Source organism: Ostrea edulis, chromosome 4, assembly GCF_947568905.1.
Source record: "Ostrea edulis chromosome 4, xbOstEdul1.1, whole genome shotgun sequence".
Classification (NCBI taxonomy): domain Eukaryota; kingdom Metazoa; phylum Mollusca; class Bivalvia; order Ostreida; family Ostreidae; genus Ostrea; species Ostrea edulis.
The window spans coordinates 49902057-49917362 of record NC_079167.1 but is presented as its reverse complement, the minus strand read 5'-3'; positions in this window follow the sequence as shown (position 1 = coordinate 49917362).

Here is a 15306-nt window from a genome sequence, read left to right as displayed (position 1 = left end):
TCAGAGATGAATAGCAAAGGAAAACCAAGAGTGACCAAAAAACAAACAAACAACAGTAAAATCTTAAATGCCATTGTAAATTATTTTCAGAAGTTGTAAAATTTTACTCTTATATTATGGGAGATAACTCTTCTTTGTCTTGAGAAAATCAGCCAATGTGATTTTTAGAATTTTGCTTCTACTCGGAAAATTTACCCCGTATGGTATATGATTTTTAAGTTTATATTACACTTTAAACATTAAGTCAACATATTATGAAGTTTATTTTAATTTGTAAACCTTTACTGAGGGTGCAATGTCCATATATGTAATTTTATTGAAGCAGCAATTGATATTTTCCAAGTGTAAAATTTGTAATGCATTAATATTTTACATCGTATGTTGTAAATCTAATATCAGAACACTCTGTTCTCCCTGACAACCATTTTGTGAGGTATAGAAAAGGTAAACAAATGAAAAATAAACTAATTTACCATGATAACTATTGTTTTGTACTTTTTTGGAAATAAGGAAAATATTTCACTCTCCAAGTCAAAGGGGAATTCAAAATGGATTAAAAGCAAGTAAGCGTTGATTTCCTTGTGACGGTTTTGTGCATTGCTGTTAAATGTTTGAAAACAAATTGTCTATTGCGTAAATCCAGGCACATCTGAGTCGAAACGTCGGTTGAAGCATAAACCGTCACCGACTCCGGCATTTACACGTTTTCCAGAATCAAAACATGAATGCTTGCGAAGAGAAGTCGATGTAGGCTATGCCTCTCGACTTCTCTAAAGAGAATAGGGTATGATCCATCAGACCAGAACTACGCGCCGACATTGTTTTCCTACAAAGCAGCTGTTCGAGACGTGGTTCGGGTTGCCAGAGATTCTAGAAGACTTGAACGTCAACAATCTAAGGTATTTATACATGATTGACTCATTTAATTGTTATGAGGTTTGCTTTATATGTTGTAAGAAAATATGTATTATCACAAGTATGTATACCGACTGTAGGATTGAAGTGTAAACCAAAGGTGACATAATTTTTACCAACATGTAGGGAAGTAATATTTTTAATGAATATGTTCAATATCCAATAAGTATCAATATTACATTATATTTTTTTTTACACAACCCTAACATCCCAACCAAACCAGGTGGTACACAGTTTTCATAGCAATTAAAAATGCACAACTGTTATACATATATACATATTTTTTATTTTCCAGTTTAGGAACCTCAAGGGGCAACATGTAAATGCAAGGTGAAGATAACGAACAGTGATCAATCTCATAACTCCTACAAGCAATACAAAATAGATAGTTGGGCAAACACGGACCCCTGGACACACCAGAGGTGGGATCAGGTGCCTAGGAGGAGTAAGCATCCCCTGTTGACCGGTCACACCCGCCGTGAGCCCCATATCCTGATCAGGTAAACGGAGTTATCCGCAGTCAAAATCAGTGTGCCAAGAACGGCTTAACAATCTGTATGAAACACGTCAGACAGCATTTGACCCAATGCGAGGTTGTATTGACAAACTAGATCGTTATAACGACCATAGAATTTGCGAAATGCTGACTTCAATCGAGACTGTTGAAATCCCTGTACCTTCAACTTGTTTGTCAGTAGCTTACCTCGATTTAAAAACTGACTATACGCAGAACAAGCTCTTGCATATCGAATTAGTTGAGATATATAAACACCATATGCAGGTGATAATGGAATATTGCTACATAAATGTGGGAAGTTGACGATGGAGAAGCTGAAATCATCCCGTTTGTCATACAATTGAGTTGTTAGTTTGCCGTTAATGTCTACTTTCAATAAAATATCTAAGTATGAAGCAGAAGTGGACGACTCTGTGGTGTCCTTTATTTCGAGCTCACAGGGATATATCAAATCGACATATGAATGAAAACTATCATTGTTAATAAACAAAACGTCATCGATATATCTAAAAGTCGAATTGAAGGTCACAGCGAGAGATTTTTTCTTCTCACGTAGAAGTTTTTGAATAAATTCTGCTTCATATGAATATAAAAACAGGTCAGCTAACAAAGGAGCACAATTCGTGCCAAATATATACAAATACTGTACATATACATATACAAATAAAGAAAGAAGAGATTAAATAACACATAGTTGCATGCAAATACAGTGCCATATATTGTTCAATATAAATTTTCCAGTCCAGTTATATTTAGAATAGATGGCTCTTCAGAACATAGTGTGGAAATGAATTTTTGTTCATCATTAGTAAAATATATAATTTTGTGGCAACCAATCAAAGGTTGTAAATTCAACAGCCTTACTAATATGAATCACACCAACTTTTCTGGGTAATTGGAATCTCAAAAGAAATAAAGTGTGAGATGTATATTATTGTATACAGGTCACAAAATCAACTGGACCTTTCACTTGGCTTTGATACTGAAGAAAACACATTTTAAATTTTTGCAAAAAGTTAAGATGGCATTATAATGAAATTTATATTTTGATTAAATTTTAAAGATCTGGCCCCAGGATCATGAAATATCTTAATTTTAAGTCAAAATCTGAATATTGTGATGAAATGATTGAGAAGTCGATCATTCCAAAATAAAATTGCTATTCAATATTGTTTCATTGAATTTCTAGTGTCTGCAAATTAAGAGTTTCAGTTCAAAAGTAATGAATGTTTTACATGTGATTGAAATTTTGACTTATTGCAATGTTCTCAAAAAGTGAAATTGTACTAGCACCTGTATAAAGTATTCAATTTCTACTTTATTGATGTCTTATTCTCTAATTGCTATTATTTCATTCTCAGGAGGCTCATGAGAAACAGAGGGATGAAGATGTGCAGGAGGAATGCCACAAGAGGTTGTCGTTATATATGCATTCCAATTATTGTGATATACCTTCAGATCATGAACCAGATCATGGAAATGAGACAACAAATGTCATGAAAACCAAGGATGCAGGTCAGTTTAAAAAAAAGATGTCACTCGGATTTTGTATTAATAATCAATTTCCTCTATGAAGAATGCATTGGGTTTTTATGTACAAGATTTTAAAAAATATTGTGCACTATGTTATATATATATATATATATATATATATATATATATATATATATATTAGCCAGTGTTTCAATATATTTTTTAAAAAAAACCACACTTCATAAAAGACTTTTGAGGGTTCTGCAATATGTACTGTGTTGCATCATATTGAAACCCTGTAATAAACAATTGTATCAAGATATATTTACATTATGAGCTATAGAAAATGTCAAACAAGTGGTGATGATATGAGTTTTTATAATTATAATTACAACATACTCACATAGGGTAGCTCAAAAGAAATACAATCATTTTATGTACATTCACACAGTCACACACAGATCTTGGCATGAACTTAATCGTGATATTTTCATAGTTAGATTTAATTTATTTACTTATAGGTACTTTGTGTGACCCTGACCCTCTTTCAAAAGAGAATGAACAACTGCAGGAAGAGTTACGGGAGACCAAACGTGATCTACAGAGAGAAAAATGGGGAGTTCACAGGATAGCAGACAATGACAGCCTGACAAAGTTCTATACCAGTCTTCCAACCTTTGCAATGTTTCTCTGGCTGTTCAGCTACCTGAAGGATAAGTGTGAAAGGATGACCTATTGGACTGGCAGGCCCGTACCGAGGGGGGGGGGGGGGTGCGGGGGGTGCAAACGCACCCCCCTGTGAAAACCATTAAGCACTATTAAAGTCGGCTGTGTAAATCATCAAGCACTATTAAAGTCAAATATTTTCTAAAATCCCTTTTACTTTCACAGTAAGGAATATTACGAAATAAATTCAATACATATTGCCTATGCGATGACCAATTTTAGTATGTTTCCCCTTTCATATTTATGAGTATTAAATAAGTAAATAAAAAGCAAAAATTGCATCCAGGATAGAGCATTTTTACCCTTATTTTTCTCTATTTCGCTTCTGCTTCCGGGGGGCTTCGCCCCCCAGGACCCTCCACCGGGCTTCGCCCTGGACCCGCTTGGGGGCCTTAAGCGGCCCTCAAACCGCTCGCCGTAAATTTATGCACCCCCCATTGAAAAAGTCTGGGTACGGGCCTGCTGGGGAGAGCCATACGCATATGCTATCTTAATATCCCCCCTTTTTACGTAATGACCATCAATTTGCTGTGGAAGATGTATATAATACTCAGGAAATTGCACAGCTCCGTATACATGTAGAGCGCAGTATAGGCCGAGTAAAAAAAATTCATATTTTTGATGGTGTTTTGCCATTGTCAATGATACCACTTGTCAGTAAGTTATTTCAAGTATGCTGTTGGCTCTCGAATCTTGATGTACCCCTTGTGGAAGATAAGTAAAATTCCCCTTGTGGTATCTAATACAGTAAAACCTGATCAGGTAAACGGATAAGGTACACTTAAGTTTGATTACAATAAATTGTTTTTCGCTTACCCTGGAAGTTTGCTATAACCATGATTTACTGCACATGACAAGTATTTACCTTCAAATAGTGACCCTAAGCTATACTCGGTTGTATACGGGCTTTAACAATTTTATCCATGAATTTAATGTGATTACATTGGGCATTATAAACAGAATACCTTAAGGTAGCTCACTACACTGAAGCTTATACTTCGTATGACACCACATCACAAGACGGCAATTTAAATGTTTTGTGAAATTATTTGTATCGATCGATTCGTTTGTCTATCATTGTAGCTCAGTGGTTAAAGCATTGGGCTGGTGAACAGCATATCTCAAGTTCAAATTCCCCAGAGTTTCTTGTTTAAATGTGTTGAAATATTTTTTTTGAAAATCATGTTTTTATCCAAATTTGCCTTTTTGGCATATATACTTATTGTAAGTCATCATATCTTCATATCGTTTATAATTAAATCGATTCGTGCTAATTTGAGAAACTATTTCTGGGTGTAGTGAGCCACCTTAATGGTCAAACAAAGTCTGGTTGTCTGACAATATATCGTTTTTCCATTTTATAGCTTTCAGAAAAGCCAAAAAGAGTATTTTGCATAACAAAAATGTTTCAGACAAGTCTTTTTCATTTATAAGCAATGTGATATACCATTATCTGTGACCATGATTCATGTACACTCACATGATACCTATTGCATTCAATTTCATAATACTTGTTTTATGAATACTGGATACTCTGTGAAATGGAAATTAATTTTGATCATAATACACTGGGAATATGAATTTCATATAAAATTGAACAAGTATTGGCATCATTGAAGCCACAAATTCTGGATCAAATAGAACCTTATCAACACATATATTGTTGGATTTTGCCGCAGTCCAAACAACAAAATCGCACCATGGGGCACTCATCAAGGCCATTTCTCCCTGTACTTGGGCATAATACTTGTGGGATGACTTTAACTTTGGTCCTTCACTAGTATTTTCAATACAAAAGCTCTTGTCTTCCATTGCAAGGATATCTGGTATCTCCATGGCATTTACCAAAGTACCCTTTATGGAGTATGGGCATTTTATTTCAAACACGCCTGTGCTGTTCTCTTCTGTTACCCTCCCGTCACTGGATGCACCTAGAAAAGTATGGGTACTGCAGAGCATCAATCCAGTAGGGTCGATTCTAAAGCTGTCCCCCAGTACTTGTTTCATCATAGAGTACTTCACTCGGGCTGTGTCCTCGTGATCTATCCCCCACTGTACAGATGCTGGCATGTTTGTGTACCTAATTCAAAAATATCAGAACATCAAGAATTAACTTATACTTAAGGTAGCTCCATCCTCATGTTACTTATACAAAAATATTATAAATAAATATTAATTGAAAGTGGAAAACTGTATCCATTTCCACTTGATATGGCTTGATTTAATTGGTAACCAAAGAAAATGTGTATGTTGTCACCTTCGTAGATGTCAGACAGTATAAGTCAAAATCAGAAAATCACACATTTTTGTAAAGCAGAATAATAAAAAAAAATTCATTAGAAATAATTGATTAGACTCTATGAAAAATATAAATTTTATCACTATCAATAAATAACCAATTTTTTTTTATTTTATCCAATAAATAAAATTCCTCTGAAAGTTATATTCCCATCAAGTGCAAAGTAATCTAATAAAAATTATTGCAAAAACATATGATATCACATCTAGGATCAATCTACCATAAGAAGTTAGGTGGTTGTGTCTGGTAATATAACTTGTATATACTGATGCACATGTTTTTAATTTGTATTATGTTCAAGTAGAAAAGGTGATCTTGTTTACTGAATTTTTAAAAACAGAATTTAAGATGCAAAATGCTACATGCATGCATGCACATATGATAGCTTTGTTCAACATACCTTTCAAGGTTTGATCCCTCGACTATCTGTCTAATTAGAGAATTGGAGTTGTTACCAACAGATAATACATCCCCAAATAAGGAGCTAGTTATCCTTCCAATGTGTAACTACTTCCACATTTCACACTTTCTCTGCTCCTGTGTAAACTTCTCTATGAACATCACTAGATCCATGTCAATGGAAGGTGGGGGCAAAGGAAAAAAATGTGTTGATATATTAACCTGTTTTATATTACTATGTGGTGGGTCATATGTTACGTTAAGCAGTTCCTTTTTATTGTACATTCATTAAACTTGGTAGGAAGGAAATTTATTGCAGGTGGTAAATGGTCATGTAGAACTTTCAATATCAATTTGTTCTATGTTTGATACTCACAGTTGCCAACAGTAAAAAGCATTTCTTCCATTTTCATGATGTAGGGGTCCTTGGTTGTCACAATTTCTTCTTCATGTGATGCCATAGGGACAGGGTCTGGGATATTCCAAATATGCACCATCCCTGAAACAAACATATATTTAAACTATATTTAATATATACATGTTGATTATAGGATCCAATCAAATTCAAATCTGATGATTCATTATTAAATTGTTTTGTTTTTTTAGTCAAGTTTGTTATTACTGGTGTATTATTTATAATTGTTATGTCTATAATACAGTATATTTTAAGTCATCTAGATCTCAATTAGATATTTTTGCAACTTATACATGTATGATTGCTTTTTATTTTGTCAAATGTATTGTTCAATTTTATACACTTGTTATAATTATGTTTATCTCAAGATAAAGAGATCATAAATACTGTTTACATAGTGTTAATTTCCTTAAATAAAGAAGTCCAGTCTGAGCTGTCATCAATTGCCAGATGCTTTATCTTACTGTTTTGGGAAAAAATTCCCTTAAGTTTCTGTAGGTGTTGCAATGTACGGTCAAGGTCAGGTATCCTATCCATAGAATGTCTGGGGTCAAAGGTTGTCTGTGGATGAGGAGCAGGCTCAGTCATTGGATCATTTGTAGAGTCTGTTGAAGGTTTTCTATGTGCAAGTGCAGACATGGGTTGTGGTTGCATTGGCTCGTGGTGCTTTCCAATGACACAGGACTGATGTGCAACTCAGTGGTTCCTCATCACTATCTTTCATATTGCTTAATGCAAATAGCAATGCTCCAATATGACTGCAGGCCTGTGCCAAGCTAGAATTAAATTCAAATATACACATAATCTTACAGTATGGGTTAGACTCTACTATGACTTTCAAAAGCAAAAAAAAAAAAATAATAAATTAAAAGAAAAAAGAAAAAAAGGGGACATGTATGCAATCTTTACTAACAAAAATTGATTATTGAATGTCATAATGTCAATTCCTTATGGATATTAACAGAGACATTCCTTTTTAGTTTCTTAAAATCTGAAATAATAGGAGAAAAAAATGAAACTGATGAATATCCCTACTAACAATCCAGGGTACAAATCAGAAGGAAAATGTAAGTATTTTTCCCACTAATTTTCTGTATTGCTTTCCCTAATAGACTCACCCTATGGGACATTGACAATATGCAGAATCTATGGAGATTGGTGTTGCATGTCCTCTTTTTGTCGCGCAAATGTAGACATTATACTCCTGCTTTTTCATGGAGGCATAACATCTTGCTCTTACATACACTGTAGAATCATCTACCTGTAAAAGAAGATATATAATTAAATCACATGTGTTTTGACACTTTTTCTTGATTTGAAATATTTTGCTAAGGATTGACATGCTCCAATTGTGGTGAATTACAATATCAAAAAAAAGTGGGGAAGTACTAGTAGAGGTGGTTTTCATTTTACGTGCTGCAGACATAGCAAAGGGGGAAGGGGGGGGGGGGGGGGGGCGCTACTCCCCTTTTTTCAATTACATTGTATTCATTTTCAATTCAAAGTCTGTACTTCTTACATGCATATACATATGTAACCTATATCTTTCACCCCCCCCCCCTTTTTTTTAAATTTTTTATTGTAAATGATTCCCAGGCAGTGAAGATATTGAACAGTGGTCAATCTCATAACTCCTATAAGAAGTTCAAATCCGACTGTCCCACCCCTTTTTAAAAGGTGTGCCTTTATGTACAGCACATGCTTTATAAACAATGATATCATTAGTCTTAAACTTAATTGAGTATGCTGTTTTGCATTTTCAAAATATATAGTGCTTAATAAAGTCAATATAATAAAGTGATTGACAATATGGTATACCTGTGCACTGGACACTTCTCTCACATCACCAGCATCGTAGTGTTTTACAGCTCTGTCCATCCCTTTAAAATTGTTTATATTGTCGCCAGATTCTGTTCTTGAAATCATGAATTCGTAAATAGTAAAAAACGATATTTTGAGACCCATGGGTAGTGATTTTTGGTAAGGGACCGAATTAAAGGGAGGGAGATTTTCCTTTGCTTCAGGAAATATGGTTTCATTTTGTGATCGAAAAACGACTGGTGTGAGGGAAGAGACGGGAACTTGTGCATCGAGAATTTCACGTATAAGTTCGTTTTTTTCCTTTCTTCGCTATATTTATTGACAAATCTTTTGCCAACTCTTTGAGTGCTCCAACTCTCAACTTCTTCAAATGTCCGCGCGTCGCCATCTTTATGTAACTAACGTAAATGTAAACAGATGCCGTTGCCACTCGACGTGTCGAGTGCGCATGTGCGGAAATTATCGTGAATGGGTCTATTCTGCAATTACTTGGGACTTTTCAAGCTCAAGACAGGAGTTTGATAATTATATGATTAATATTGTTATATCTTCAAAATATTGTAGACTTGAATATGATACTGACATGTTGCAGAGAGTTGGAAAATATCTTATAACACGTAGGAGAAATCGGTTTGACTTCAGTGACCAGTACCGAGCCTCAAGTTCGTATCGTTGTGTGTTTTAGACGTGGGAGAATGTCGGCGGAAGTAAAGCAACTGTGACATTTACCTGACGGAACTCGTCTTGTTACTGAAAAATGTGAATAACCTAACAGTAAAACTTTTTATGTATTGTGCTTTATTTTGGCAGGGAATCATTTGCAATTAATTACATGATTCTTATTAATTGCGGGTTGCACCTATTGTAACCGGTGTAGCGGTGTACGCAAGAGAACATAGCCTTAACCCTTGTTAAAAATTTGAATTAAGCGCATATTACATTTGAATTGGAAAACCCCCAATGATACCAGTCTTTCAGCTCAGTTTTTTGCATGAAGGACACCCCCCCCCCCCCCCCTTGAGCATAATGCATTCATACATGCATAATAAAGCCTTTTACTGAAGAAAGTATATAACTAATATTCCACACCAATTGCAATAGGATATATTTTTATTCTCTTCAATTACATTTCTACTTTAGCTAATTTAAAAAAAAAAAGATATGCCAATTTTATACATATATTTCGGACCATAAGACTGAACACAAATGATTTGTGGATTTTTATGTCTTTGATAGAAAGTTCGGTGAGGCTGTATGCTGGTAATTAGGGAGTATGTATATGTTTCGAATCTTAAGAAGATTTCGTCTCTCTGAATGTATGTTATTTGAGGCATCTTTTCGAAATATTTCTGTGGCCCTTAAAAGGGCCGGTTTTCTTCTCAAGCTTTACTCTGTCAGAAGAGCTCTCCTTATCTGTGCGCCATATTTCCATAGGTTTCCCTGGGAAATATGAACACCATCAGCCGCAAAGTCCTGGGGATATTTCAGTCGAAGTAAAATACTAGTAAATCTTCTCCGAGCTTTGCTCGCAGAATTGTGTTGATCCTGTTCCTCTTCCTCCTGAAGATATTGCTTGTCAGACCAGGGCTCTGCTTGAAAGTACCACTCCTGTCTAGAATCTGTCCCACGAGAACAGTTCCAACTCTGCTGTCTTCTAGGACCTGCACCAGTTGGACGTTTTCAGCCACCTTCCTAGGTTTTCCGTCAACGCTGATGTCGTTTCCACCGAGATGAAAGAAAACTCGATCAGGGGAATACTGAAGCAGGTTTTGCAGGCAGGTTTGATTTGGCTCCTTTGCTGTCATGCCACCAACTCCAAAATATTTTATTCTCGGGTCTGCTTCGGTAGATCTTCCGAGACGCGAGACAAAAAACGATCCAAAGACGGCAGATTTCATGATGATATTAAACAACTGGACGTCGATACCGTGGCTTTTGTACATACTCGTGAAGCCAGTCCTATCATATTATTGGCTGACTGCAAAGAGTGAGATTCACTCAAAGTACTGCTCATTTTTACATAGTTCCTTGTCATGAATTTGATATAAGAAAATTGTAATTTCATGATATTAAAAATTATTCAAATAAATGTTCCTAATTAGAACCAGGATCATGAAAATATTTCTACCTTTAAAGTCATAATTGATATATACATTGTGCTGAAATTATGTACCTTCCAAACCATTTACAACTTTACAAAGTCACGGTCAATATGACCATGGGCAAAAAGTTACAAAAAGAAATTTTATGAAAGTAGGACAAAATGTCACAGGACAAAAAGTCACAGTTTTATAAGAAAATAAAACCAAAAGTCACAATTAGAATTTTATGATAGTAGAACAAAATGTCATAGGACAAGAAGTCACAATTTATAAGAAAATGAAAATCTATTGATTTTTGATAGTGATATTGATAGTGATAGTGATATTTGAAAACATATCTGTTTGATTTATATTTTCTATGAGATGTTGATAATAATTATAGATTAAATTGTTATTCCTTTTATCATATTTATTGTACAATATCATTTTTATTTTTAAAAAGAGATATTTCTTATGTAGATAAAATAAAAATAAGCTTGATGATCATTTGGTTTAGTATACTACATATTAATGATTGTCAAAACAAAATCTGATGACAGAATTATGGTTGGCTTCCTTTCACTCCAGAAGAAGAAAAAGCCGCCAGACGTTAGTTTTGTTGTCTTATGGTTTTTATTGGGAATAAGAAGGATGGCACGATCCCTCATGCCTGCTGGTTTCTACACACGAACCTGCTATATGTACATGTATATAGAGTCTAGTTGGTTAAATTTTAACACAAAAAGAATCATCTCGTAATAGGAAAGTCTTCCACTTTTGTACAAAAACACCCAAAGTAAACCTCCAAGTTTGTCTACAGTAGATGTGTGGTTGTTCGCATATCGGAGACAATTTGAATTCAGATAATCAGAAAATATATTTGAAATAAAAGAGGGTGAGAGAAGAAACATACTATGCAAAATAAATAAATGAATAATAAAACAATGTTGAATATGTGCCTACGTATTGTTCGTAAATTGGGCGAGTGGTATTTGTACTTATGATTACGAAGGTTGGTTACGGTAGAATAACCTGGTGTTATTTTATTTACAGGTAATTGTTTACACCTGCAAGTTAATCCACGTTTAAGGCGTCTAGCTGTGCCTTGTTCACACCTGTTATCATGTGATTAAAATATAAAAGATGACTTAGGAATTGTTATGGAGATAACGCTATTGTAAATATGTTTTGAATAAAAAGCCAGTGTTTTCAAGTTGTTTATTCGTTATTAGATATCTTAGACATAATTCAGAAATCTTATGCATTAAAATATAAATTTTGGAGTTGGATAATACAAGTTAATTTGTATCTTTCAAGTTATGATGTGTACACGAAACAGAAAACTGAGAAGGGGGTTTATTATTACTATGGATTTAAAACCAGTAGGGCACCGTTTCGAGTTAAATACCACGCATGCGCAGAAGCCGGTGATCCGAGTCACCAGCGACAGCCACCACGGTTACACCGGAACTATATATTAAACGGGGTTCACCAGACACAGAACAGTGACGTTTATTGTAAGCGTCTTATATCTGTTACATAACACGCCCCTGTCTACTCCGAATACCGTCTGCTCCAACGCCCCAGACATCGATCGGCACACGCTTTACCCGTGAAACAGCAAAAGTAACTTCACGAAAACTGATTTTCCCTGTTAGTATCAATCACAGATTGGTGGTTTCATAACTTATTTTTCAGGAATATAAGTCTATACATGTATTTGTACAAATATGTATTAAGAAAAACATGTATCACGCAAATATTAAAGTAGGAAAAGGAAAGCCTAGTATCATCAAACTCTATATAAAATTCGAGAGGGGGGGATAAAACGTGTAAAGTGAGGACAATTTTTAACCATTTGACAAAAATCACATGACCCGCAGCATACGAAAGATGTAGATACAAAATGTTAGATTAGAGGGGACAAGTGGTGTGCGGATATGTTCTAATTAATATTCTCTCCAAACCATCCCCCCCCCCCAATTCGAAAGAGAGTATTGTGTAGGTGTCCCTATAGCTATACCTAACACAGTACATATTCTCTTCTAGACATTGTGAAGACGTCTCATTGTGTAGAGAACGTCTCGGGTATGTGTATATCTGTTACATAACACTTCCTGTTTGCTTCAGCGCCCCAGACCTCGATCAGCACACGCTCTACCTGTGAAACTGCTAAGACAACATTAGACTAGCCACACAAACACCGCTTGGTAATCAATACAAATAAAGCATCAATCTAATTAAAATAAAATATTAATTGGATCCAAATTCTCAAATTTTAATTACATTTCTGGGGCTTTGAACATCTGAGAGAGAGGAGAGAAAAAACGCAATGCATATTTTAAAGGAGGTAATATAATACCAAAAAGTAGATAACAAGTAAAACACAGTTTTGGGGTATACGCCACCCCTGTCGTATATGCAAGGTGAAGATAACGAACAGTGATCAATCTCATAACTCCTACAAGCAATACAAAATAGATAGTTGGGCAAACACGGACCCCTGGACACACCAGAGGTGGGATCAGGTGCCTAGGAGGAGTAAGCATCCCCTGTTGACCGGTCACACCCGCCGTGAGCCCCATATCCTGATCAGGTAAACGGAGTTATCCGCAGTCAAAATCAGTGTGCCAAGAACGGCTTAACAATCGGTATGAAACACGTCAGACAGCATTTGACTCAATGCGAGGTTGTATTGACGAACTAGATCGTTATAACGACCATAGAATTTGCGAAATGCTGACTTCAATCGAGACTGTTGAAATCCCTGTACCTTCAACTTGTTTGTCAGTAGCTTACCTCGATTTAAAAACTGACTATACCCAGAACAAGCTCTTGCATATCGAATCAGTTGAGATATATAAACACCATATGCAGGTGATAATGGAATATTGCAACATAAATGTGGGAAGTTGGCGATGGAGAAGCTGAAATCATCCCGTTTGTCATACAGTTGAGTTGTTAGTTTGCCGTTAATGTCTACTTTCAATAAAATATCTAAGTATGAAGCAGAAGTGGACGACTCTGTGGTGTCCTTTATTTCGAGCTCACAGGAAGCATATCTGTCGTATATGTGTGGCCTTCCTCTACAACATATATTAAATTTTGATTTAACATGCAATTAGAGAGTAATTTTGATGATACTGACATTCATATGTACCGTAATAAAAGGAATTAGTAAGTTGTAAGCGAGGAAACCAGCACTTGACGAAGGAATTAAAAACAAACACCCTAGTTTAATTACTGGTAAAATTTGTTGGGTATACATGTAGGTAATTGTAAGCTGATAAGCAGATCGCATGCCCTGGAGTAGAGACATTACCATTTTGACATCCTGTATTCGACGCTTTGAAGATATACACACAGGGTCTTCTCCCCCGTATGTTGTTTTACGAACACGTGCAGCAGGGACCCAACAGGTGTACATATAAACGATGTTCGATTGAAATGAGAAAACAAAAATCATTCTTTTAGCATAATATAAAATTTACATTTTGTTATTCTTAAAACATACAAAATAATATTTTGTTACTAATAAATTTTTGAACCAATTCTCGAAATCTACACAAACACCATTAAAACAGACAGAACATATTAATCTTGCACTCGTATACGGTCATTTGTAGATCTACTTGTATTATTTTTTCACTGTAAAAAATATTAGGACACAGCTCCTAATCCTTATCATTAATTGTAGCATAAAAATACTATTAAAAAACAAAATTAAATGCTGGTTTTGTTGTTGTTGTTGTTGTTGTTTTTTTTTTTTTTTTTTTTTTTTTTTTAGAATAAAGCAATTGGAGGTGTATTAAATGTACTAAATCCTAAGTATATCTGGTTTTAGTATGTCCCTGATTTTATTTTTCATTTTTCTAAAATGATTTACTTAATATACCGGTATGTAATGCGAGATAGCTGTCCAGAAGCAAGTCGTACTCGTTTTTTGCCGACGAATGAAATAGCTATCGTTCAGTTAGTTTGTCCTAACAGGTAAATAACGGTACTTCACACCGCGGCGGTGTAAATCTGCCCCGCGATGAAATCCCGCGGAGGGATAGCGCGGGAAGGATTAACATACCGCGGGGGGGGGGGGGGAGGGGGGGGGGGAGCGCGGTCTAATACGGGATCCGCGATGGCCGTACTGTAGGTTTGATCTGTCTATTTTTAATTAATTACATCATTAAAAGCCTAGGCCAATGTGTATTTAGCAATTATGGCGTAAATAACGAGAAATAAATACACATATTTCTGCCACCGCCATCTTGGGATGACCGTAACTTACGTTATGGATCGCCAGTTTCTCCCACAGCAGATGGTATGTTATTACTCTTGACCCATGGTCAAGGTCACATGTAAAAAATACTGTTCGGGCCTTGACTTTGTAATGGAAAAACATTAGAAACTCATACTGCTTATGACCAGGTGGTTTGTCATCACTCGAATGCAAGGTCATTTGGCCTTGATCAAGGTATATTAGAATCATAATATGGTCTGGCAATCAGATATGCGGTACCTGCAGGAGGCCGCGGTTTCGAGCCCCGCTCGTTCTATGACGCATCAAATGTCTAAGACGCGATTGCTTCTTCGCCAAACTCTCGGAAATCAGAAGTGAGAATCGCGGGTCTTTCGAGTATATAACCTTCAAACGGAGGTCCCGTGT